We start from the raw sequence: 21,104 nt of genomic DNA, 5'->3' as shown, positions 1-21,104 counted from the left end.
CAGCTGCATGTCGAGGCGATCGTGGTAAATATCGCTGCGTGCAAGCGTCAGCGTAGCGTCAGTCGAGCAAAAGTCGAGACAAGTCAAGCTGAGAGCTGTAGGAGATGTACGCAATCAAATGTAGGCGTGTGAAAGCGACGCAGACAACACTGCCCAAGTGTCCCACGTGATGTGACGAAGAGCCAGTATACCCCCACACAGCAGAGTGGCGCAGTGGAAGCGTGCTGGGCCCATAACCCAGAGGTCCGTGGATCGAAACCACGCTCTGCTAAAATTATTTCTTTTCCTGATTGTGTCGGGCTCGATTATTACGCCTAGAGAGTCGGCTGGGGGCATTGATTCAGCCTCAAAAGCAAACCCAGTAATTCTGAAGTGTGAAGAATGCGAGAACTACTTCCTAAGATGCATCATTTTTTAAGATTTTGCAGCAAGTTAATGCTCTTCCGTCCCACACGCGCACCACTCGAGCAGGTTTGTGAGATAAAAATCGCGTCTCCCCGGCGGGGAATCGAACCCCGGTCTCCCGCGTGACAGGCGGGGATACTAACCACTATACTACCGAGGAAGACGCAACTAGCGCACATAATACACATTAATCTTGCTGACATAGCTGATACATCTGAAATGTAGCCTCCTGATGCTGTCAGAGACAGCTGCTACGAAATAAAAGTATGCCCCAGGTGAGGCTCGAACTCACAACCCCGGCATTGCTCACGGCTACTGCCTTATAAGTACCGTGCGCTAACCAATTGCGCCACTGGGGCTACAGCAAAACGCTCTCAGTTAGCCATATTCGCATTGCTGCAAACCAGTGGTGGCTACAAAAACATATGATCGCCACCTGCGGCCATACTGCGACTTTGGCACCTAAGTACGAACGCTTCGTGCTATTCGTGTTTGATATGCTACGCTTACATGCACATCAACCGCCTCTCGTCATCGAAAAAATGCAGAAAAACGCGCGCCTTGCCTCGTGCTACCTGTCGAACAGCGAGCGCAGATGTGTGGCAAGCTCCAAGCTCTGCAGGCGCACCGCGACCACGCAGCTGGACGAGTGGTGCCTTCCTTGGGAGCTTGATGAGCCCTGGAGAACACGTTTCTTAGCGAATTGCACTTGCCTTGTAGCGAGGAATGCTGCCACTGGCCCTGTGGCGCAACGGATAACGCGTCTGACTACGGATCAGAAGATTCCAGGTTCGAATCCTGGCAGGGTCGGCATTTTGTTAGTTGCCAACGCGTAGCTGGGCAGTGGATTTCGTATGTCGCCGCATCGTGCAGTGCTTTGTTACTCCTGTGCATCTCGCAGCTGCATGTCGAGGCGATCGTGGTAAATATCGCTGCGTGCAAGCGTCAGCGTAGCGTCAGTCGAGCAAAGTCGAGACAAGTCAAGCTGAGAGCTGTAGGAGATGTACGCAATCAAATGTAGGCGTGTGAAAGCGACGCAGACAACACTGCCCAAGTGTCCCACGTGATGTGACGAAGAGCCAGTATACCCCCACACAGCAGAGTGGCGCAGTGGAAGCGTGCTGGGCCCATAACCCAGAGGTCCGTGGATCGAAACCACGCTCTGCTAAAATTATTTCTTTTCCTGATTGTGTCGGGCTCGATTATTACGCCTAGAGAGTCGGCTGGGGGCATTGATTCAGCCTCAAAAGCAAACCCAGTAATTCTGAAGTGTGAAGAATGCGAGAACTACTTCCTAAGATGCATCATTTTTTAAGATTTTGCAGCAAGTTAATGCTCTTCCGTCCCACACGCGCACCACTCGAGCAGGTTTGTGAGATAAAAATCGCGTCTCCCCGGCGGGGAATCGAACCCCGGTCTCCCGCGTGACAGGCGGGGATACTAACCACTATACTACCGAGGAAGACGCAACTAGCGCACATAATACACATTAATCTTGCTGACATAGCTGATACATCTGAAATGTAGCCTCCTGATGCTGTCAGAGACAGCTGCTACGAAATAAAAGTATGCCCCAGGTGAGGCTCGAACTCACAACCCCGGCATTGCTCACGGCTACTGCCTTATAAGTACCGTGCGCTAACCAATTGCGCCACTGGGGCTACAGCAAAACGCTCTCAGTTAGCCATATTCGCATTGCTGCAAACCAGTGGTGGCTACAAAAACATATGATCGCCACCTGCGGCCATACTGCGACTTTGGCACCTAAGTACGAACGCTTCGTGCTATTCGTGTTTGATATGCTACGCTTACATGCACATCAACCGCCTCTCGTCATCGAAAAAATGCAGAAAAACGCGCGCCTTGCCTCGTGCTACCTGTCGAACAGCGAGCGCAGATGTGTGGCAAGCTCCAAGCTCTGCAGGCGCACCGCGACCACGCAGCTGGACGAGTGGTGCCTTCCTTGGGAGCTTGATGAGCCCTGGAGAACACGTTTCTTAGCGAATTGCACTTGCCTTGTAGCGAGGAATGCTGCCACTGGCCCTGTGGCGCAACGGATAACGCGTCTGACTACGGATCAGAAGATTCCAGGTTCGAATCCTGGCAGGGTCGGCATTTTGTTAGTTGCCAACGCGTAGCTGGGCAGTGGATTTCGTATGTCGCCGCATCGTGCAGTGCTTTGTTACTCCTGTGCATCTCGCAGCTGCATGTCGAGGCGATCGTGGTAAATATCGCTGCGTGCAAGCGTCAGCGTAGCGTCAGTCGAGCAAAGTCGAGACAAGTCAAGCTGAGAGCTGTAGGAGATGTACGCAATCAAATGTAGGCGTGTGAAAGCGACGCAGACAACACTGCCCAAGTGTCCCACGTGATGTGACGAAGAGCCAGTATACCCCCACACAGCAGAGTGGCGCAGTGGAAGCGTGCTGGGCCCATAACCCAGAGGTCCGTGGATCGAAACCACGCTCTGCTGAAATTATTTCTTTTCCTGATTGTGTCGGGCTCGATTATTACGCCTAGAGAGTCGGCTGGGGGCATTGATTCAGCCTCAAAAGCAAACCCAGTAATTCTGAAGTGTGAAGAATGCGAGAACTACTTCCTAAGATGCATCATTTTTTAAGATTTTGCAGCAAGTTAATGCTCTTCCGTCCCACACGCGCACCACTCGAGCAGGTTTGTGAGATAAAAATCGCGTCTCCCCGGCGGGGAATCGAACCCCGGTCTCCCGCGTGACAGGCGGGGATACTAACCACTATACTACCGAGGAAGACGCAACTAGCGCACATAATACACATTAATCTTGCTGACATAGCTGATACATCTGAAATGTAGCCTCCTGATGCTGTCAGAGACAGCTGCTACGAAATAAAAGTATGCCCCAGGTGAGGCTCGAACTCACAACCCCGGCATTGCTCACGGCTACTGCCTTATAAGTACCGTGCGCTAACCAATTGCGCCACTGGGGCTACAGCAAAACGCTCTCAGTTAGCCATATTCGCATTGCTGCAAACCAGTGGTGGCTACAAAAACATATGATCGCCACCTGCGGCCATACTGCGACTTTGGCACCTAAGTACGAACGCTTCGTGCTATTCGTGTTTGATATGCTACGCTTACATGCACATCAACCGCCTCTCGTCATCGAAAAAATGCAGAAAAACGCGCGCCTTGCCTCGTGCTACCTGTCGAACAGCGAGCGCAGATGTGTGGCAAGCTCCAAGCTCTGCAGGCGCACCGCGACCACGCAGCTGGACGAGTGGTGCCTTCCTTGGGAGCTTGATGAGCCCTGGAGAACACGTTTCTTAGCGAATTGCACTTGCCTTGTAGCGAGAAATGCTGCCACTGGCCCTGTGGCGCAACGGATAACGCGTCTGACTACGGATCAGAAGATTCCAGGTTCGAATCCTGGCAGGGTCGGCATTTTGTTAGTTGCCAACGCGTAGCTGGGCAGTGGATTTCGTATGTCGCCGCATCGTGCAGTGCTTTGTTACTCCTGTGCATCTCGCAGCTGCATGTCGAGGCGATCGTGGTAAATATCGCTGCGTGCAAGCGTCAGCGTAGCGTCAGTCGAGCAAAGTCGAGACAAGTCAAGCTGAGAGCTGTAGGAGATGTACGCAATCAAATGTAGGCGTGTGAAAGCGACGCAGACAACACTGCCCAAGTGTCCCACGTGATGTGACGAAGAGCCAGTATACCCCCACACAGCAGAGTGGCGCAGTGGAAGCGTGCTGGGCCCATAACCCAGAGGTCCGTGGATCGAAACCACGCTCTGCTAAAATTATTTCTTTTCCTGATTGTGTCGGGCTCGATTATTACGCCTAGAGAGTCGGCTGGGGGCATTGATTCAGCCTCAAAAGCAAACCCAGTAATTCTGAAGTGTGAAGAATGCGAGAACTACTTCCTAAGATGCATCATTTTTTAAGATTTTGCAGCAAGTTAATGCTCTTCCGTCCCACACGCGCACCACTCGAGCAGGTTTGTGAGATAAAAATCGCGTCTCCCCGGCGGGGAATCGAACCCCGGTCTCCCGCGTGACAGGCGGGGATACTAACCACTATACTACCGAGGAAGACGCAACTAGCGCACATAATACACATTAATCTTGCTGACATAGCTGATACATCTGAAATGTAGCCTCCTGATGCTGTCAGAGACAGCTGCTACGAAATAAAAGTATGCCCCAGGTGAGGCTCGAACTCACAACCCCGGCATTGCTCACGGCTACTGCCTTATAAGTACCGTGCGCTAACCAATTGCGCCACTGGGGCTACAGCAAAACGCTCTCAGTTAGCCATATTCGCATTGCTGCAAACCAGTGGTGGCTACAAAAACATATGATCGCCACCTGCGGCCATACTGCGACTTTGGCACCTAAGTACGAACGCTTCGTGCTATTCGTGTTTGATATGCTACGCTTACATGCACATCAACCGCCTCTCGTCATCGAAAAAATGCAGAAAAACGCGCGCCTTGCCTCGTGCTACCTGTCGAACAGCGAGCGCAGATGTGTGGCAAGCTCCAAGCTCTGCAGGCGCACCGCGACCACGCAGCTGGACGAGTGGTGCCTTCCTTGGGAGCTTGATGAGCCCTGGAGAACACGTTTCTTAGCGAATTGCACTTGCCTTGTAGCGAGGAATGCTGCCACTGGCCCTGTGGCGCAACGGATAACGCGTCTGACTACGGATCAGAAGATTCCAGGTTCGAATCCTGGCAGGGTCGGCATTTTGTTAGTTGCCAACGCGTAGCTGGGCAGTGGATTTCGTATGTCGCCGCATCGTGCAGTGCTTTGTTACTCCTGTGCATCTCGCAGCTGCATGTCGAGGCGATCGTGGTAAATATCGCTGCGTGCAAGCGTCAGCGTAGCGTCAGTCGAGCAAAGTCGAGACAAGTCAAGCTGAGAGCTGTAGGAGATGTACGCAATCAAATGTAGGCGTGTGAAAGCGACGCAGACAACACTGCCCAAGTGTCCCACGTGATGTGACGAAGAGCCAGTATACCCCCACACAGCAGAGTGGCGCAGTGGAAGCGTGCTGGGCCCATAACCCAGAGGTCCGTGGATCGAAACCACGCTCTGCTAAAATTATTTCTTTTCCTGATTGTGTCGGGCTCGATTATTACGCCTAGAGAGTCGGCTGGGGGCATTGATTCAGCCTCAAAAGCAAACCCAGTAATTCTGAAGTGTGAAGAATGCGAGAACTACTTCCTAAGATGCATCATTTTTTAAGATTTTGCAGCAAGTTAATGCTCTTCCGTCCCACACGCGCACCACTCGAGCAGGTTTGTGAGATAAAAATCGCGTCTCCCCGGCGGGGAATCGAACCCCGGTCTCCCGCGTGACAGGCGGGGATACTAACCACTATACTACCGAGGAAGACGCAACTAGCGCACATAATACACATTAATCTTGCTGACATAGCTGATACATCTGAAATGTAGCCTCCTGATGCTGTCAGAGACAGCTGCTACGAAATAAAAGTATGCCCCAGGTGAGGCTCGAACTCACAACCCCGGCATTGCTCACGGCTACTGCCTTATAAGTACCGTGCGCTAACCAATTGCGCCACTGGGGCTACAGCAAAACGCTCTCAGTTAGCCATATTCGCATTGCTGCAAACCAGTGGTGGCTACAAAAACATATGATCGCCACCTGCGGCCATACTGCGACTTTGGCACCTAAGTACGAACGCTTCGTGCTATTCGTGTTTGATATGCTACGCTTACATGCACATCAACCGCCTCTCGTCATCGAAAAAATGCAGAAAAACGCGCGCCTTGCCTCGTGCTACCTGTCGAACAGCGAGCGCAGATGTGTGGCAAGCTCCAAGCTCTGCAGGCGCACCGCGACCACGCAGCTGGACGAGTGGTGCCTTCCTTGGGAGCTTGATGAGCCCTGGAGAACACGTTTCTTAGCGAATTGCACTTGCCTTGTAGCGAGGAATGCTGCCACTGGCCCTGTGGCGCAACGGATAACGCGTCTGACTACGGATCAGAAGATTCCAGGTTCGAATCCTGGCAGGGTCGGCATTTTGTTAGTTGCCAACGCGTAGCTGGGCAGTGGATTTCGTATGTCGCCGCATCGTGCAGTGCTTTGTTACTCCTGTGCATCTCGCAGCTGCATGTCGAGGCGATCGTGGTAAATATCGCTGCGTGCAAGCGTCAGCGTAGCGTCAGTCGAGCAAAGTCGAGACAAGTCAAGCTGAGAGCTGTAGGAGATGTACGCAATCAAATGTAGGCGTGTGAAAGCGACGCAGACAACACTGCCCAAGTGTCCCACGTGATGTGACGAAGAGCCAGTATACCCCCACACAGCAGAGTGGCGCAGTGGAAGCGTGCTGGGCCCATAACCCAGAGGTCCGTGGATCGAAACCACGCTCTGCTAAAATTATTTCTTTTCCTGATTGTGTCGGGCTCGATTATTACGCCTAGAGAGTCGGCTGGGGGCATTGATTCAGCCTCAAAAGCAAACCCAGTAATTCTGAAGTGTGAAGAATGCGAGAACTACTTCCTAAGATGCATCATTTTTTAAGATTTTGCAGCAAGTTAATGCTCTTCCGTCCCACACGCGCACCACTCGAGCAGGTTTGTGAGATAAAAATCGCGTCTCCCCGGCGGGGAATCGAACCCCGGTCTCCCGCGTGACAGGCGGGGATACTAACCACTATACTACCGAGGAAGACGCAACTAGCGCACATAATACACATTAATCTTGCTGACATAGCTGATACATCTGAAATGTAGCCTCCTGATGCTGTCAGAGACAGCTGCTACGAAATAAAAGTATGCCCCAGGTGAGGCTCGAACTCACAACCCCGGCATTGCTCACGGCTACTGCCTTATAAGTACCGTGCGCTAACCAATTGCGCCACTTTTTTTTTTTTTTTTTTTTTTTTTTTTTTTTTTTTTTTTTAGGGCCTCCCTTCTCCCCTTACAGCCCTCCTTGCGCTCTCCATGAATGCCTTCCTAGGCGAGCTTCTTCAGCTATAGCAAAAGAAATCAAAGTCTCCAGATTCACTGGCGTCATACAACAATACACGAAAGGTATTCTATTTCTTCCGGATTACAAGGAGTTCATTGCCTCGTCTTCTTTTTAGTAGAAGTGTAACGAAAAATAGAAATCGTTCTCAAAACCAAGAAAAAAAAAATGTCTCCCCTCAAAAACCAAAAATGAGGAATAAGAAAGAAAAGAAAACCTCAGGTTCTTCAAGCGCCTTAGGCGAAATGATAACGAAAAGAGTCTGCAGTGTTTACTTGTACTTGAGAACTTCACCGTGGAAATGTTGACAGGAATCACCCAATTCCCTGTTTCTCAAACAGTATTGTTAACATATTCCCAAAATCCCCCTTAATGTTCGGGAACTGGTTTCTTCGCCAATATGCCGTTTCCATATAAGCAGTAAAGGCATTAATATCGTCGTCTCCGTGTTTAGTTATGACGTAATTGACAAAATGTCCCAGCATCCACATAACAGTATTGTTTTTCGTTTTGGGGTAATACCGTGTATCAGGCCACAGGAGGATATCAGTTGTATAAAGACTTTCAGTGCTACGTGTGAGCAGCGCCAATCGTTTCCGCACCCAATGCCAGTTGAACTGATGCCCGCAGCAAGTAAACCTGTGCCTCAGAGTGTCTACTAATCCACATTTGAGGCAGTTGGCAGTAGCACTTAAGCCAATGCGGTGGAGTTTTTCGTTGGTTGGAATAAGATTGTGGACTACTGTATACCAGGCGGAAAGCACATCGGAGGAATGAATTTTGAGAGTAATATTGGTCCACACTGCCGTCCAGACGATTCTTGGGTAGTGCATTTCAATTGTATTTGGAGCTTCGTACTTCTGCCACTGAGCAATGATGAACACTGTCGTGAGACAAGGACTTGTGAAATCTATGTCACCTAAGTAACTCATTTCGAGGTAATAAACACCGACATGTTGCAATTGAAAGTTGAGTTTCCCGATGTCAATTGGCGGTGTCATACATTGAGGGCGAACAATGCGAAACAGCTTCGATGTGATAGTATGGGGCATCGTGATAATTAACACAGTTGTTCGTTTTATATAGAGTGCTGTCGCCTTTCGACGGATATCAGCGAGTTGCAGGCCCCCAGCTTGCACTGACTTAGACAGTGTGGTATAGGTTAACTTAAAAATATGACCGAGCCACACAAACCTGCTGGACAAACGCATGATCTTAAGGGCTTGCATTTTGGGAAGGGGGAACACCTGAGCGACATAATAAGCTTTACAGAGTATGTATGTATTCAAAATCCTGATCTTCTGGAGGATATTTGTCGATCGCCAGGTGTTTTCCACTATAGCTCCCTGTATTCGATTGGCAGTAAGTTTCCAGTTTTTAGCTGCCATACGTAAGGGACACCTATCGATGATGATTCCCAGAGCAACATGTTGTTCGACGATCTGTGCCCATGGTATAGCAAGAGAGTCGAAGCCCCGTAAGCGGAGAACCTTACATTTACCCTCACTGAGTTTCGCTCCAGAAGCAGCGCTGTAAGTATCAATCTCAGCCCGCAAGTGGGCCACTTCAGTCTCATGACGTAGGATAACAGCAACATCATCGGCGTATGCCCTCACAGTAAGATTGCTCCCTAAGACAGAAAGGCCAGTTAATGTGATACACAATCTCTTCAGAAATGGCTCGAGCGACAAAACAAAGAGCGACATCGACAACGGACTGCCTTGCGGGACACCTCGTCGTATACTAACAGCTTGTGTCAGCTGACCGTTAACGGTGATCCTAGCAGTAATGCCTGTTATCATATTCCGAATGACTGCCACAGCTCGTTCTTCGAGTCCAATTCGTTGCAGGATGCGTTCTAAATAGTGATGACTAACGCGGTCGAAAGCTTTGCAAAAGTCAAGAAAAAGGAAAGCACATTTGATGTTGGTTACGGCCGCTACTGAAATAACGTCTCTGTACTCCGCAACCGGAGTCATAATGGATCTCCCTGGAAGGCAAGACTGATGGGAGTGAATAACTTTCCCAAGGATGGGGGTCATTCTGCTATTAATCCCTCGGGCAATCGTTTTATAATCAAAGTTCAATAATGTGATTGGACGGAGATTATCAACTCGCTTGTGACCAGTTCTCTTCGGGACTAAAACAATTCTACCCACTTTGAACTCGGCAGGAAGAGGACCACCACGCATGACTTCGTTAACAATTTCAGTAAAAGTACCACCAAGGACATTCCAGAATGTAATATAAAATTCCTTGGGCAAACCATCAGGACCAGGCGATTTAAAGGAAGGCGACTTGGAGATCAAGGCTAAAACTTCCTCGGGAGTGAAATCCGATAAAAAGTCGACATTTTCAGCAGGAGTAATCGCCCTATCAAAAACATTGACCACGGCACTGACAGCAGGGTCGTTGTCAATCCCACTGGAATACAGTCGTTGGAAATGTTGGTGAATTTCACTAACAATGGCCGCTTGAGTAGAGAGTAATTCCCCATTATCTCTTTCCAAAACATCAATGAAAGCTCGGCGGCGGCGTGATAAATGCTTGAATAAATGGTACATAGATGTCATTTCGTCCGCTAAAACAGATTTAGGTTTGGATTTAAGCTTCAGACCTTCCAACTGTTGACGCTTCAAGCTGACAAGTTTAGCCTTGACACGTTGAATTGATGGAAAGTTAGTGGTGGTCGCAGTGGATGAATCATACAGTTGTCGCAGCACAGTGTAGTAAAACTCAAAGGTTTGCTTGCAGGCGCGTGCTTTCTGAGCACTGTAATAAATGAGACTTTTTCGAAGCTTTGGTTTCGCAACAGTGGTCCACCATATCGCCTTAGTCGGATAAAAAGTGATGGAACGCAAACAAGTTACCCACACATGCCTGATAACGTCAAATATTTCAGCGTCCGCCAGATGCGATACGTTTAACATCCACGGGGAACGAAATAATTTGGTAGGCTGTCGATTTAAGCGAACTGTTGCCGCAACAGCGCAATGGTCGGTAAAACTAGCCGGGATTACGTCAACCGCTAGGAGTCTGTCACTGATACAGTCCGATAGATAAATTCTATCCAGACGGCTGCATGAAGTACCGGTGAAAAAAGTAAATTTAACTAAAGTAGGATACTTCAGTTCCCAAGCATCTTTCAGCTTAATATTCTTAACGAGCTCGTGCAGTTCTTTACAGTAGTTAAAATTAGGAGACTGATCGTTTTTACGTAGAACACAGTTGAAGTCACCTCCTATTATCAGGTTTGGAGGACTTCTCCGCAACAGATACGTAACCTCCTCCTTATAAAAACGTGACCGTTCGAATTTGTTGCTGGTGCCTGACGGGGCATATAAGTTAACAAGGGTTACATCAAATATTTTACAGCTCACTCCTCGACCGGAATCTAAAAACTCGATCTCCTCAACTGGAATACCTTCCCGTAATAAAAGTGCGGTACCTGTACTTTCCTCAGGAGCGACGTTTGATACGGTTTTAAAACCAGAGATGAAGAGATTCAAAACAGTAACTTCCTGCAACAACACAATATCTGCGTCAGATTCGTAGAGAAACTGCTGTAGTGCCGCAATTTTGAGATCAGATCGAATCTTATTTATGTTCAGGGAGACGAATTTGTACGCTTGCGCCATTATGACAGTGAGGGACGTAAAGGGTCACTAAACAACACTGGTTGCATTACAATGTCATAGAAACGTCGGAATGGATTGCATCGTCGGGAGAATCACGAACGGTCACTTGGGTGTCGTTGGGTTTGTTTTTCTTCCGTACTGCGTTGACGTTTGGTTGAACTTTGGTCCTACGACGTGCTCTGCTAGGGAACACATCGGCAGACGGAGGTGTGGGAGGGTCCTGAGTTACTTCGCAATCCATAACGTGATGGGACGCCTCAGCCATCGGATCTACAGAAAGAACTGGCTCAGAAGGTGGCCGGCACTCAATTTCCACCTTAGGACAAATTTGTTTGTTGTCACTAGCACGAACTTCGTGTTTGTTTGGAGACGGACGTTGACTTCCTTCCGTTTGTACACAAGTACTGCCTTCCTCGTTATGCATTTCGGAAACACTCGCTTGTTGTGATTCGGCCTGTGGTGACGTCACGAATTCAGGCGGCGTGCTCGGCTGTTGTGGTGCCAAAGCTGCCTGTACGTCACTCGGAATGACGTCAATAGCCGCAGCGTCGACAGCTGCGTGTGACGGTTCAGAAAAACTTGAGTCATTTACCGTAACCGGCATCTCTTTTGGGACGCCGTGTTCTAATTCCTGGAGATCCTCGTCCGGACTATCATCATCACACGTTCGACGCCGTTTGTGGCTCAGCTGCTGCACGTCAGATTTGGAATCAGGCGTATCTGTAACCGGTTGTGAAGGAAAGGGTGGAAATTCGGCAACAGGCAAACCAGGCCCCGGGGGCAATATTTCACTATCACTAGGGCGTTCGATATCCGTGATGGGTGCCTCCCTAACAAGATCGGCCAATGTCAATTTTTTACGCTGTTCCAAAGTACTTTTGAGAACAAAGACACGTTTAGGGCAGTTCGTACGCAAGTGGCCAGTTTCATTACAAATAAAGCATGTGCCTGGTTGCCCACTGTACGTGACATGCACTTTATACCCACAAACAAGAAGATGGGAGGGGATATCTTGCTTGACGTGCATTTCGACTGACCGGACTCCACTAAAACACTGTAACCGATGTTGATTAGACCAACGTTCGTTACGGATTTGCTTGACCTCCCCATACTTCGTCAAAATCTCACGTAAGTAACAGTTTTCAACTTCCGGCGGCAGGTTGTACACACGGACATTTTTGTATTCTACATCAGCACTGGATATGAGAACAGTACTCACCGAGGCGTCACGATGACGGAACTCAGCTCTTCCACCATGTTTTAACAGAATCCTCTCCAGTAACACAGGGTTTAACAACTTGACGAAGAAACAGTAGAGATCGGTGTCGTAATACGCAGTATGAACCTGGTCAGACGTAATACCAATGACATCCACTATGAAATCGTGAACTTCCATGGAACTCGGTTGAACACGACGCGTAGACTTGTCAAATTCGAAACACAGAGTACATTTCCTTGGGAACAACCTGGAAGACATATCCACGTATTAAGCGGTCGAGACCGCGAACACAAAACGAAACAAAACACTTAAAGCTAAGTGAATTGATGGAAGCACAAGACAGCAAATCTAGCAAACAACGAAAGTATTCACGGCTTGCACACGCTATGGCGGAGCGAAGGCACAACACGTGCGACCTGCACGGCGTCGCAAGCGGAACTCTGGGGCTACAGCAAAACGCTCTCAGTTAGCCATATTCGCATTGCTGCAAACCAGTGGTGGCTACAAAAACATATGATCGCCACCTGCGGCCATACTGCGACTTTGGCACCTAAGTACGAACGCTTCGTGCTATTCGTGTTTGATATGCTACGCTTACATGCACATCAACCGCCTCTCGTCATCGAAAAATGCAGAAAAACGCGCGCCTTGCCTCGTGCTACCTGTCGAACAGCGAGCGCAGATGTGTGGCAAGCTCCAAGCTCTGCAGGCGCACCGCGACCACGCAGCTGGACGAGTGGTGCCTTCCTTGGGAGCTTGATGAGCCCTGGAGAACACGTTTCTTAGCGAATTGCACTTGCCTTGTAGCGAGAAATGCTGCCACTGGCCCTGTGGCGCAACGGATATCGCGTCTGACTACGGATCAGAAGATTCCAGGTTCGAATCCTGGCAGGGTCGGCATTTTGTTAGTTGCCAACGCGTAGCTGGGCAGTGGATTTCGTATGTCGCCGCATCGTGCAGTGCTTTGTTACTCCTGTGCATCTCGCAGCTGCATGTCGAGGCGATCGTGGTAAATATCGCTGCGTGCAAGCGTCAGCGTAGCGTCAGTCGAGCAAAGTCGAGACAAGTCAAGCTGAGAGCTGTAGGAGATGTACGCAATCAAATGTAGGCGTGTGAAAGCGACGCAGACAACACTGCCCAAGTGTCCCACGTGATGTGACGAAGAGCCAGTACACCCCCACACAGCAGAGTGGCGCAGTGCCCATAACCCAGAGGTCCGTGGATCGAAACCACGCTCTGCTAAAATTATTTCTTTTCCTGATTGTGTCGGGCTCGATTATTACGCCTAGAGAGTCGGCTGGGGGCATTGATTCAGCCTCAAAAGCAAACCCAGTAATTCTGAAGTGTGAAGAATGCGAGAACTACTTCCTAAGATGCATCATTTTTTAAGATTTTGCAGCAAGTTAATGCTCTTCCGTCCCACACGCGCACCACTCGAGCAGGTTTGTGAGATAAAAATCGCGTCTCCCCGGCGGGGAATCGAACCCCGGTCTCCCGCGTGACAGGCGGGGATACTAACCACTATACTACCGAGGAAGACGCAACTAGCGCACATAATACACATTAATCTTGCTGACATAGCTGATACATCTGAAATGTAGCCTCCTGATGCTGTCAGAGACAGCTGCTACGAAATAAAAGTATGCCCCAGGTGAGGCTCGAACTCACAACCCCGGCATTGCTCACGGCTACTGCCTTATAAGTACCGTGCGCTAACCAATTGCGCCACTGGGGCTACAGCAAAACGCTCTCAGTTAGCCATATTCGCATTGCTGCAAACCAGTGGTGGCTACAAAAACATATGATCGCCACCTGCGGCCATACTGCGACTTTGGCACCTAAGTACGAACGCTTCGTGCTATTCGTGTTTGATATGCTACGCTTACATGCACATCAACCGCCTCTCGTCATCGAAAAAATGCAGAAAAACGCGCGCCTTGCCTCGTGCTACCTGTCGAACAGCGAGCGCAGATGTGTGGCAAGCTCCAAGCTCTGCAGGCGCACCGCGACCACGCAGCTGGACGAGTGGTGCCTTCCTTGGGAGCTTGATGAGCCCTGGAGAACACGTTTCTTAGCGAATTGCACTTGCCTTGTAGCGAGGAATGCTGCCACTGGCCCTGTGGCGCAACGGATAACGCGTCTGACTACGGATCAGAAGATTCCAGGTTCGAATCCTGGCAGGGTCGGCATTTTGTTAGTTGCCAACGCGTAGCTGGGCAGTGGATTTCGTATGTCGCCGCATCGTGCAGTGCTTTGTTACTCCTGTGCATCTCGCAGCTGCATGTCGAGGCGATCGTGGTAAATATCGCTGCGTGCAAGCGTCAGCGTAGCGTCAGTCGAGCAAAGTCGAGACAAGTCAAGCTGAGAGCTGTAGGAGATGTACGCAATCAAATGTAGGCGTGTGAAAGCGACGCAGACAACACTGCCCAAGTGTCCCACGTGATGTGACGAAGAGCCAGTATACCCCCACACAGCAGAGTGGCGCAGTGGAAGCGTGCTGGGCCCATAACCCAGAGGTCCGTGGATCGAAACCACGCTCTGCTAAAATTATTTCTTTTCCTGATTGTGTCGGGCTCGATTATTACGCCTAGAGAGTCGGCTGGGGGCATTGATTCAGCCTCAAAAGCAAACCCAGTAATTCTGAAGTGTGAAGAATGCGAGAACTACTTCCTAAGATGCATCATTTTTTAAGATTTTGCAGCAAGTTAATGCTCTTCCGTCCCACACGCGCACCACTCGAGCAGGTTTGTGAGATAAAAATCGCGTCTCCCCGGCGGGGAATCGAACCCCGGTCTCCCGCGTGACAGGCGGGGATACTAACCACTATACTACCGAGGAAGACGCAACTAGCGCACATAATACACATTAATCTTGCTGACATAGCTGATACATCTGAAATGTAGCCTCCTGATGCTGTCAGAGACAGCTGCTACGAAATAAAAGTATGCCCCAGGTGAGGCTCGAACTCACAACCCCGGCATTGCTCACGGCTACTGCCTTATAAGTACCGTGCGCTAACCAATTGCGCCACTGGGGCTACAGCAAAACGCTCTCAGTTAGCCATATTCGCATTGCTGCAAACCAGTGGTGGCTACAAAAACATATGATCGCCACCTGCGGCCATACTGCGACTTTGGCACCTAAGTACGAACGCTTCGTGCTATTCGTGTTTGATATGCTACGCTTACATGCACATCAACCGCCTCTCGTCATCGAAAAAATGCAGAAAAACGCGCGCCTTGCCTCGTGCTACCTGTCGAACAGCGAGCGCAGATGTGTGGCAAGCTCCAAGCTCTGCAGGCGCACCGCGACCACGCAGCTGGACGAGTGGTGCCTTCCTTGGGAGCTTGATGAGCCCTGGAGAACACGTTTCTTAGCGAATTGCACTTGCCTTGTAGCGAGGAATGCTGCCACTGGCCCTGTGGCGCAACGGATAACGCGTCTGACTACGGATCAGAAGATTCCAGGTTCGAATCCTGGCAGGGTCGGCATTTTGTTAGTTGCCAACGCGTAGCTGGGCAGTGGATTTCGTATGTCGCCGCATCGTGCAGTGCTTTGTTACTCCTGTGCATCTCGCAGCTGCATGTCGAGGCGATCGTGGTAAATATCGCTGCGTGCAAGCGTCAGCGTAGCGTCAGTCGAGCAAAGTCGAGACAAGTCAAGCTGAGAGCTGTAGGAGATGTACGCAATCAAATGTAGGCGTGTGAAAGCGACGCAGACAACACTGCCCAAGTGTCCCACGTGATGTGACGAAGAGCCAGTATACCCCCACACAGCAGAGTGGCGCAGTGGAAGCGTGCTGGGCCCATAACCCAGAGGTCCGTGGATCGAAACCACGCTCTGCTAAAATTATTTCTTTTCCTGATTGTGTCGGGCTCGATTATTACGCCTAGAGAGTCGGCTGGGGGCATTGATTCAGCCTCAAAAGCAAACCCAGTAATTCTGAAGTGTGAAGAATGCGAGAACTACTTCCTAAGATGCATCATTTTTTAAGATTTTGCAGCAAGTTAATGCTCTTCCGTCCCACACGCGCACCACTCGAGCAGGTTTGTGAGATAAAAATCGCGTCTCCCCGGCGGGGAATCGAACCCCGGTCTCCCGCGTGACAGGCGGGGATACTAACCACTATACTACCGAGGAAGACGCAACTAGCGCACATAATACACATTAATCTTGCTGACATAGCTGATACATCTGAAATGTAGCCTCCTGATGCTGTCAGAGACAGCTGCTACGAAATAAAAGTATGCCCCAGGTGAGGCTCGAACTCACAACCCCGGCATTGCTCACGGCTACTGCCTTATAAGTACCGTGCGCTAACCAATTGCGCCACTGGGGCTACAGCAAAACGCTCTCAGTTAGCCATATTCGCATTGCTGCAAACCAGTGGTGGCTACAAAAACATATGATCGCCACCTGCGGCCATACTGCGACTTTGGCACCTAAGTACGAACGCTTCGTGCTATTCGTGTTTGATATGCTACGCTTACATGCACATCAACCGCCTCTCGTCATCGAAAAAATGCAGAAAAACGCGCGCCTTGCCTCGTGCTACCTGTCGAACAGCGAGCGCAGATGTGTGGCAAGCTCCAAGCTCTGCAGGCGCACCGCGACCACGCAGCTGGACGAGTGGTGCCTTCCTTGGGAGCTTGATGAGCCCTGGAGAACACGTTTCTTAGCGAATTGCACTTGCCTTGTAGCGAGGAATGCTGCCACTGGCCCTGTGGCGCAACGGATAACGCGTCTGACTACGGATCAGAAGATTCCAGGTTCGAATCCTGGCAGGGTCGGCATTTTGTTAGTTGCCAACGCGTAGCTGGGCAGTGGATTTCGTATGTCGCCGCATCGTGCAGTGCTTTGTTACTCCTGTGCATCTCGCAGCTGCATGTCGAGGCGATCGTGGTAAATATCGCTGCGTGCAAGCGTCAGCGTAGCGTCAGTCGAGCAAAGTCGAGACAAGTCAAGCTGAGAGCTGTAGGAGATGTACGCAATCAAATGTAGGCGTGTGAAAGCGACGCAGACAACACTGCCCAAGTGTCCCACGTGATGTGACGAAGAGCCAGTATACCCCCACACAGCAGAGTGGCGCAGTGGAAGCGTGCTGGGCCCATAACCCAGAGGTCCGTGGATCGAAACCACGCTCTGCTAAAATTATTTCTTTTCCTGATTGTGTCGGGCTCGATTATTACGCCTAGAGAGTCGGCTGGGGGCATTGATTCAGCCTCAAAAGCAAACCCAGTAATTCTGAAGTGTGAAGAATGCGAGAACTACTTCCTAAGATGCATCATTTTTTAAGATTTTGCAGCAAGTTAATGCTCTTCCGTCCCACACGCGCACCACTCGAGCAGGTTTGTGAGATAAAAATCGCGTCTCCCCGGCGGGGAATCGAACCCCGGTCTCCCGCGTGACAGGCGGGGATACTAACCACTATACTACCGAGGAAGACGCAACTAGCGCACATAATACACATTAATCTTGCTGACATAGCTGATACATCTGAAATGTAGCCTCCTGATGCTGTCAGAGACAGCTGCTACGAAATAAAAGTATGCCCCAGGTGAGGCTCGAACTCACAACCCCGGCATTGCTCACGGCTACTGCCTTATAAGTACCGTGCGCTAACCAATTGCGCCACTGGGGCTACAGCAAAACGCTCTCAGTTAGCCATATTCGCATTGCTGCAAACCAGTGGTGGCTACAAAAACATATGATCGCCACCTGCGGCCATACTGCGACTTTGGCACCTAAGTACGAACGCTTCGTGCTATTCGTGTTTGATATGCTACGCTTACATGCACATCAACCGCCTCTCGTCATCGAAAAAATGCAGAAAAACGCGCGCCTTGCCTCGTGCTACCTGTCGAACAGCGAGCGCAGATGTGTGGCAAGCTCCAAGCTCTGCAGGCGCACCGCGACCACGCAGCTGGACGAGTGGTGCCTTCCTTGGGAGCTTGATGAGCCCTGGAGAACACGTTTCTTAGCGAATTGCACTTGCCTTGTAGCGAGGAATGCTGCCACTGGCCCTGTGGCGCAACGGATAACGCGTCTGACTACGGATCAGAAGATTCCAGGTTCGAATCCTGGCAGGGTCGGCATTTTGTTAGTTGCCAACGCGTAGCTGGGCAGTGGATTTCGTATGTCGCCGCATCGTGCAGTGCTTTGTTACTCCTGTGCATCTCGCAGCTGCATGTCGAGGCGATCGTGGTAAATATCGCTGCGTGCAAGCGTCAGCGTAGCGTCAGTCGAGCAAAGTCGAGACAAGTCAAGCTGAGAGCTGTAGGAGATGTACGCAATCAAATGTAGGCGTGTGAAAGCGACGCAGACAACACTGCCCAAGTGTCCCACGTGATGTGACGAAGAGCCAGTATACCCCCACACAGCAGAGTGGCGCAGTGGAAGCGTGCTGGGCCCATAACCCAGAGGTCCGTGGATCGAAACCACGCTCTGCTAAAATTATTTCTTTTCCTGATTGTGTCGGGCTCGATTATTACGCCTAGAGAGTCGGCTGGGGGCATTGATTCAGCCTCAAAAGCAAACCCAGTAATTCTGAAGTGTGAAGAATGCGAGAACTACTTCCTAAGATGCATCATTTTTTAAGATTTTGCAGCAAGTTAATGCTCTTCCGTCCCACACGCGCACCACTCGAGCAGGTTTGTGAGATAAAAATCGCGTCTCCCCGGCGGGGAATCGAACCCCGGTCTCCCGCGTGACAGGCGGGGATACTAACCACTATACTACCGAGGAAGACGCAACTAGCGCACATAATACACATTAATCTTGCTGACATAGCTGATACATCTGAAATGTAGCCTCCTGATGCTGTCAGAGACAGCTGCTACGAAATAAAAGTATGCCCCAGGTGAGGCTCGAACTCACAACCCCGGCATTGCTCACGGCTACTGCCTTATAAGTACCGTGCGCTAACCAATTGCGCCACTGGGGCTACAGCAAAACGCTCTCAGTTAGCCATATTCGCATTGCTGCAAACCAGTGGTGGCTACAAAAACATATGATCGCCACCTGCGGCCATACTGCGACTTTGGCACCTAAGTACGAACGCTTCGTGCTATTCGTGTTTGATATGCTACGCTTACATGCACATCAACCGCCTCTCGTCATCGAAAAAATGCAGAAAAACGCGCGCCTTGCCTCGTGCTACCTGTCGAACAGCGAGCGCAGATGTGTGGCAAGCTCCAAGCTCTGCAGGCGCACCGCGACCACGCAGCTGGACGAGTGGTGCCTTCCTTGGGAGCTTGATGAGCCCTGGAGAACACGTTTCTTAGCGAATTGCACTTGCCTTGTAGCGAGAAATGCTGCCACTGGCCCTGTGGCGCAACGGATAACGCGTCTGACTACGGATCAGAAGATTCCAGGTTCGAATCCTGGCAGGGTCGGCATTTTGTTAGTTGCCAACGCGTAGCTGGGCAGTGGATTTCGTATGTCGCCGCATCGTGCAGTGCTTTGTTACTCCTGTGCATCTCGCAGCTGCATGTCGAGGCGATCGTGGTAAATATCGCTGCGTGCAAGCGTCAGCGTAGCGTCAGTCGAGCAAAGTCGAGACAAGTCAAGCTGAGAGCTGTAGGAGATGTACGCAATCAAATGTAGGCGTGTGAAAGCGACGCAGACAACACTGCCCAAGTGTCCCACGTGATGTGACGAAGAGCCAGTATACCCCCACACAGCAGAGTGGCGCAGTGGAAGCGTGCTGGGCCCATAACCCAGAGGTCCGTGGATCGAAACCACGCTCTGCTAAAATTATTTCTTTTCCTGATTGTGTCGGGCTCGATTATTACGCCTAGAGAGTCGGCTGGGGGCATTGATTCAGCCTCAAAAGCAAACCCAGTAATTCTGAAGTGTGAAGAATGCGAGAACTACTTCCTAAGATGCATCATTTTTTAAGATTTTGCAGCAAGTTAATGCTCTTCCGTCCCACACGCGCACCACTCGAGCAGGTTTGTGAGATAAAAATCGCGTCTCCCCGGCGGGGAATCGAACCCCGGTCTCCCGCGTGACAGGCGGGGATACTAACCACTATACTACCGAGGAAGACGCAACTAGCGCACATAATACACATTAATCTTGCTGACATAGCTGATACATCTGAAATGTAGCCTCCTGATGCTGTCAGAGACAGCTGCTACGAAATAAAAGTATGCCCCAGGTGAGGCTCGAACTCACAACCCCGGCATTGCTCACGGCTACTGCCTTATAAGTACCGTGCGCTAACCAATTGCGCCACTGGGGCTACAGCAAAACGCTCTCAGTTAGCCATATTCGCATTGCTGCAAACCAGTGGTGGCTACAAAAACATATGATCGCCACCTGCGGCCATACTGCGACTTTGGCACCTAAGTACGAACGCTTCGTGCTATTCGTGTTTGATATGCTACGCTTACATGCACATCAACCGCCTCTCGTCATCGAAAAAATGCAGAAAAACGCGCGCCTTGCCTCGTGCTACCTGTCGAACAGCGAGCGCAGATGTGTGGCAAGCTCCAAGCTCTGCAGGCGCACCGCGACCACGCAGCTGGACGAGTGGTGCCTTCCTTGGGAGCTTGATGAGCCCTGGAGAACACGTTTCTTAGCGAATTGCACTTGCCTTGTAGCGAGGAATGCTGCCACTGGCCCTGTGGCGCAACGGATAACGCGTCTGACTACGGATCAGAAGATTCCAGGTTCGAATCCTGGCAGGGTCGGCATTTTGTTAGTTGCCAACGCGTAGCTGGGCAGTGGATTTCGTATGTCGCCGCATCGTGCAGTGCTTTGTTACTCCTGTGCATCTCGCAGCTGCATGTCGAGGCGATCGTGGTAAATATCGCTGCGTGCAAGCGTCAGCGTAGCGTCAGTCGAGCAAAGTCGAGACAAGTCAAGC

General features: G+C 50.5%; 46 non-coding genes across 46 annotated transcripts; 23 read left to right on the top strand and 23 right to left on the bottom strand.

Annotated features, from left to right (window-relative positions):
• The first annotated feature begins 199 nt into the window (after window positions 1-199).
• Trnam-cau (transfer RNA methionine (anticodon CAU)) lies at window positions 200-271 on the top strand. The gene has a single exon. It is a non-coding gene; the product is annotated as a tRNA-Met (tRNA).
• Window positions 272-493: 222 nt separating this feature from the next.
• Trnad-guc (transfer RNA aspartic acid (anticodon GUC)) lies at window positions 494-565 on the bottom strand. The gene has a single exon. It is a non-coding gene; the product is annotated as a tRNA-Asp (tRNA).
• A 107-nt stretch (window positions 566-672) lies between these two features.
• Trnai-uau (transfer RNA isoleucine (anticodon UAU)) lies at window positions 673-764 on the bottom strand. Its single transcript is given in 2 exon segments — window positions 673-708; window positions 727-764. It is a non-coding gene; the product is annotated as a tRNA-Ile (tRNA).
• Window positions 765-1,142: 378 nt separating this feature from the next.
• Trnar-acg (transfer RNA arginine (anticodon ACG)) lies at window positions 1,143-1,215 on the top strand. The gene has a single exon. It is a non-coding gene; the product is annotated as a tRNA-Arg (tRNA).
• Window positions 1,216-1,501: 286 nt separating this feature from the next.
• Window positions 1,502-1,573, top strand: Trnam-cau (transfer RNA methionine (anticodon CAU)). Its single transcript has one exon. It is a non-coding gene; the product is annotated as a tRNA-Met (tRNA).
• Window positions 1,574-1,795: 222 nt separating this feature from the next.
• On the bottom strand, window positions 1,796-1,867 carry Trnad-guc (transfer RNA aspartic acid (anticodon GUC)). The gene has a single exon. It is a non-coding gene; the product is annotated as a tRNA-Asp (tRNA).
• Window positions 1,868-1,974: 107 nt separating this feature from the next.
• Trnai-uau (transfer RNA isoleucine (anticodon UAU)) lies at window positions 1,975-2,066 on the bottom strand. Its single transcript is given in 2 exon segments — window positions 1,975-2,010; window positions 2,029-2,066. It is a non-coding gene; the product is annotated as a tRNA-Ile (tRNA).
• A 378-nt stretch (window positions 2,067-2,444) lies between these two features.
• Window positions 2,445-2,517, top strand: Trnar-acg (transfer RNA arginine (anticodon ACG)). The gene has a single exon. It is a non-coding gene; the product is annotated as a tRNA-Arg (tRNA).
• Window positions 2,518-2,803: 286 nt separating this feature from the next.
• Window positions 2,804-2,875, top strand: Trnam-cau (transfer RNA methionine (anticodon CAU)). The gene has a single exon. It is a non-coding gene; the product is annotated as a tRNA-Met (tRNA).
• A 222-nt stretch (window positions 2,876-3,097) lies between these two features.
• On the bottom strand, window positions 3,098-3,169 carry Trnad-guc (transfer RNA aspartic acid (anticodon GUC)). Its single transcript has one exon. It is a non-coding gene; the product is annotated as a tRNA-Asp (tRNA).
• Window positions 3,170-3,276: 107 nt separating this feature from the next.
• Trnai-uau (transfer RNA isoleucine (anticodon UAU)) lies at window positions 3,277-3,368 on the bottom strand. Its single transcript is given in 2 exon segments — window positions 3,277-3,312; window positions 3,331-3,368. It is a non-coding gene; the product is annotated as a tRNA-Ile (tRNA).
• A 378-nt stretch (window positions 3,369-3,746) lies between these two features.
• Window positions 3,747-3,819, top strand: Trnar-acg (transfer RNA arginine (anticodon ACG)). The gene has a single exon. It is a non-coding gene; the product is annotated as a tRNA-Arg (tRNA).
• Window positions 3,820-4,105: 286 nt separating this feature from the next.
• Trnam-cau (transfer RNA methionine (anticodon CAU)) lies at window positions 4,106-4,177 on the top strand. The gene has a single exon. It is a non-coding gene; the product is annotated as a tRNA-Met (tRNA).
• Window positions 4,178-4,399: 222 nt separating this feature from the next.
• Window positions 4,400-4,471, bottom strand: Trnad-guc (transfer RNA aspartic acid (anticodon GUC)). The gene has a single exon. It is a non-coding gene; the product is annotated as a tRNA-Asp (tRNA).
• Window positions 4,472-4,578: 107 nt separating this feature from the next.
• On the bottom strand, window positions 4,579-4,670 carry Trnai-uau (transfer RNA isoleucine (anticodon UAU)). The gene is given in 2 exon segments: window positions 4,579-4,614; window positions 4,633-4,670. It is a non-coding gene; the product is annotated as a tRNA-Ile (tRNA).
• Window positions 4,671-5,048: 378 nt separating this feature from the next.
• Trnar-acg (transfer RNA arginine (anticodon ACG)) lies at window positions 5,049-5,121 on the top strand. Its single transcript has one exon. It is a non-coding gene; the product is annotated as a tRNA-Arg (tRNA).
• Window positions 5,122-5,407: 286 nt separating this feature from the next.
• Window positions 5,408-5,479, top strand: Trnam-cau (transfer RNA methionine (anticodon CAU)). The gene has a single exon. It is a non-coding gene; the product is annotated as a tRNA-Met (tRNA).
• A 222-nt stretch (window positions 5,480-5,701) lies between these two features.
• Window positions 5,702-5,773, bottom strand: Trnad-guc (transfer RNA aspartic acid (anticodon GUC)). The gene has a single exon. It is a non-coding gene; the product is annotated as a tRNA-Asp (tRNA).
• Window positions 5,774-5,880: 107 nt separating this feature from the next.
• Window positions 5,881-5,972, bottom strand: Trnai-uau (transfer RNA isoleucine (anticodon UAU)). Its single transcript is given in 2 exon segments — window positions 5,881-5,916; window positions 5,935-5,972. It is a non-coding gene; the product is annotated as a tRNA-Ile (tRNA).
• A 378-nt stretch (window positions 5,973-6,350) lies between these two features.
• Window positions 6,351-6,423, top strand: Trnar-acg (transfer RNA arginine (anticodon ACG)). The gene has a single exon. It is a non-coding gene; the product is annotated as a tRNA-Arg (tRNA).
• Window positions 6,424-6,709: 286 nt separating this feature from the next.
• Window positions 6,710-6,781, top strand: Trnam-cau (transfer RNA methionine (anticodon CAU)). Its single transcript has one exon. It is a non-coding gene; the product is annotated as a tRNA-Met (tRNA).
• A 222-nt stretch (window positions 6,782-7,003) lies between these two features.
• On the bottom strand, window positions 7,004-7,075 carry Trnad-guc (transfer RNA aspartic acid (anticodon GUC)). The gene has a single exon. It is a non-coding gene; the product is annotated as a tRNA-Asp (tRNA).
• Window positions 7,076-13,056: 5,981 nt separating this feature from the next.
• On the top strand, window positions 13,057-13,129 carry Trnar-acg (transfer RNA arginine (anticodon ACG)). Its single transcript has one exon. It is a non-coding gene; the product is annotated as a tRNA-Arg (tRNA).
• Window positions 13,130-13,696: 567 nt separating this feature from the next.
• Window positions 13,697-13,768, bottom strand: Trnad-guc (transfer RNA aspartic acid (anticodon GUC)). The gene has a single exon. It is a non-coding gene; the product is annotated as a tRNA-Asp (tRNA).
• Window positions 13,769-13,875: 107 nt separating this feature from the next.
• Trnai-uau (transfer RNA isoleucine (anticodon UAU)) lies at window positions 13,876-13,967 on the bottom strand. The gene is given in 2 exon segments: window positions 13,876-13,911; window positions 13,930-13,967. It is a non-coding gene; the product is annotated as a tRNA-Ile (tRNA).
• Window positions 13,968-14,345: 378 nt separating this feature from the next.
• On the top strand, window positions 14,346-14,418 carry Trnar-acg (transfer RNA arginine (anticodon ACG)). The gene has a single exon. It is a non-coding gene; the product is annotated as a tRNA-Arg (tRNA).
• A 286-nt stretch (window positions 14,419-14,704) lies between these two features.
• Window positions 14,705-14,776, top strand: Trnam-cau (transfer RNA methionine (anticodon CAU)). The gene has a single exon. It is a non-coding gene; the product is annotated as a tRNA-Met (tRNA).
• Window positions 14,777-14,998: 222 nt separating this feature from the next.
• On the bottom strand, window positions 14,999-15,070 carry Trnad-guc (transfer RNA aspartic acid (anticodon GUC)). Its single transcript has one exon. It is a non-coding gene; the product is annotated as a tRNA-Asp (tRNA).
• A 107-nt stretch (window positions 15,071-15,177) lies between these two features.
• Trnai-uau (transfer RNA isoleucine (anticodon UAU)) lies at window positions 15,178-15,269 on the bottom strand. The gene is given in 2 exon segments: window positions 15,178-15,213; window positions 15,232-15,269. It is a non-coding gene; the product is annotated as a tRNA-Ile (tRNA).
• A 378-nt stretch (window positions 15,270-15,647) lies between these two features.
• Trnar-acg (transfer RNA arginine (anticodon ACG)) lies at window positions 15,648-15,720 on the top strand. Its single transcript has one exon. It is a non-coding gene; the product is annotated as a tRNA-Arg (tRNA).
• A 286-nt stretch (window positions 15,721-16,006) lies between these two features.
• On the top strand, window positions 16,007-16,078 carry Trnam-cau (transfer RNA methionine (anticodon CAU)). Its single transcript has one exon. It is a non-coding gene; the product is annotated as a tRNA-Met (tRNA).
• Window positions 16,079-16,300: 222 nt separating this feature from the next.
• Trnad-guc (transfer RNA aspartic acid (anticodon GUC)) lies at window positions 16,301-16,372 on the bottom strand. Its single transcript has one exon. It is a non-coding gene; the product is annotated as a tRNA-Asp (tRNA).
• A 107-nt stretch (window positions 16,373-16,479) lies between these two features.
• Window positions 16,480-16,571, bottom strand: Trnai-uau (transfer RNA isoleucine (anticodon UAU)). Its single transcript is given in 2 exon segments — window positions 16,480-16,515; window positions 16,534-16,571. It is a non-coding gene; the product is annotated as a tRNA-Ile (tRNA).
• Window positions 16,572-16,949: 378 nt separating this feature from the next.
• Trnar-acg (transfer RNA arginine (anticodon ACG)) lies at window positions 16,950-17,022 on the top strand. The gene has a single exon. It is a non-coding gene; the product is annotated as a tRNA-Arg (tRNA).
• A 286-nt stretch (window positions 17,023-17,308) lies between these two features.
• Window positions 17,309-17,380, top strand: Trnam-cau (transfer RNA methionine (anticodon CAU)). The gene has a single exon. It is a non-coding gene; the product is annotated as a tRNA-Met (tRNA).
• Window positions 17,381-17,602: 222 nt separating this feature from the next.
• Trnad-guc (transfer RNA aspartic acid (anticodon GUC)) lies at window positions 17,603-17,674 on the bottom strand. Its single transcript has one exon. It is a non-coding gene; the product is annotated as a tRNA-Asp (tRNA).
• Window positions 17,675-17,781: 107 nt separating this feature from the next.
• Trnai-uau (transfer RNA isoleucine (anticodon UAU)) lies at window positions 17,782-17,873 on the bottom strand. Its single transcript is given in 2 exon segments — window positions 17,782-17,817; window positions 17,836-17,873. It is a non-coding gene; the product is annotated as a tRNA-Ile (tRNA).
• Window positions 17,874-18,251: 378 nt separating this feature from the next.
• Window positions 18,252-18,324, top strand: Trnar-acg (transfer RNA arginine (anticodon ACG)). Its single transcript has one exon. It is a non-coding gene; the product is annotated as a tRNA-Arg (tRNA).
• Window positions 18,325-18,610: 286 nt separating this feature from the next.
• Window positions 18,611-18,682, top strand: Trnam-cau (transfer RNA methionine (anticodon CAU)). The gene has a single exon. It is a non-coding gene; the product is annotated as a tRNA-Met (tRNA).
• Window positions 18,683-18,904: 222 nt separating this feature from the next.
• Window positions 18,905-18,976, bottom strand: Trnad-guc (transfer RNA aspartic acid (anticodon GUC)). Its single transcript has one exon. It is a non-coding gene; the product is annotated as a tRNA-Asp (tRNA).
• A 107-nt stretch (window positions 18,977-19,083) lies between these two features.
• Window positions 19,084-19,175, bottom strand: Trnai-uau (transfer RNA isoleucine (anticodon UAU)). Its single transcript is given in 2 exon segments — window positions 19,084-19,119; window positions 19,138-19,175. It is a non-coding gene; the product is annotated as a tRNA-Ile (tRNA).
• Window positions 19,176-19,553: 378 nt separating this feature from the next.
• On the top strand, window positions 19,554-19,626 carry Trnar-acg (transfer RNA arginine (anticodon ACG)). The gene has a single exon. It is a non-coding gene; the product is annotated as a tRNA-Arg (tRNA).
• A 286-nt stretch (window positions 19,627-19,912) lies between these two features.
• Trnam-cau (transfer RNA methionine (anticodon CAU)) lies at window positions 19,913-19,984 on the top strand. Its single transcript has one exon. It is a non-coding gene; the product is annotated as a tRNA-Met (tRNA).
• A 222-nt stretch (window positions 19,985-20,206) lies between these two features.
• Window positions 20,207-20,278, bottom strand: Trnad-guc (transfer RNA aspartic acid (anticodon GUC)). Its single transcript has one exon. It is a non-coding gene; the product is annotated as a tRNA-Asp (tRNA).
• A 107-nt stretch (window positions 20,279-20,385) lies between these two features.
• Trnai-uau (transfer RNA isoleucine (anticodon UAU)) lies at window positions 20,386-20,477 on the bottom strand. The gene is given in 2 exon segments: window positions 20,386-20,421; window positions 20,440-20,477. It is a non-coding gene; the product is annotated as a tRNA-Ile (tRNA).
• Window positions 20,478-20,855: 378 nt separating this feature from the next.
• Window positions 20,856-20,928, top strand: Trnar-acg (transfer RNA arginine (anticodon ACG)). The gene has a single exon. It is a non-coding gene; the product is annotated as a tRNA-Arg (tRNA).
• Window positions 20,929-21,104: the final 176 nt, after the last annotated feature.

Source organism: Schistocerca nitens, unplaced genomic scaffold (genome assembly GCF_023898315.1).
Source record: "Schistocerca nitens isolate TAMUIC-IGC-003100 unplaced genomic scaffold, iqSchNite1.1 HiC_scaffold_366, whole genome shotgun sequence".
In the NCBI taxonomy this organism is placed as follows: Eukaryota; Metazoa; Arthropoda; class Insecta; order Orthoptera; family Acrididae; genus Schistocerca; species Schistocerca nitens.
Note: the sequence above shows the minus strand (reverse complement) of the source record. Positions and strands in the feature narration are given on the sequence as shown.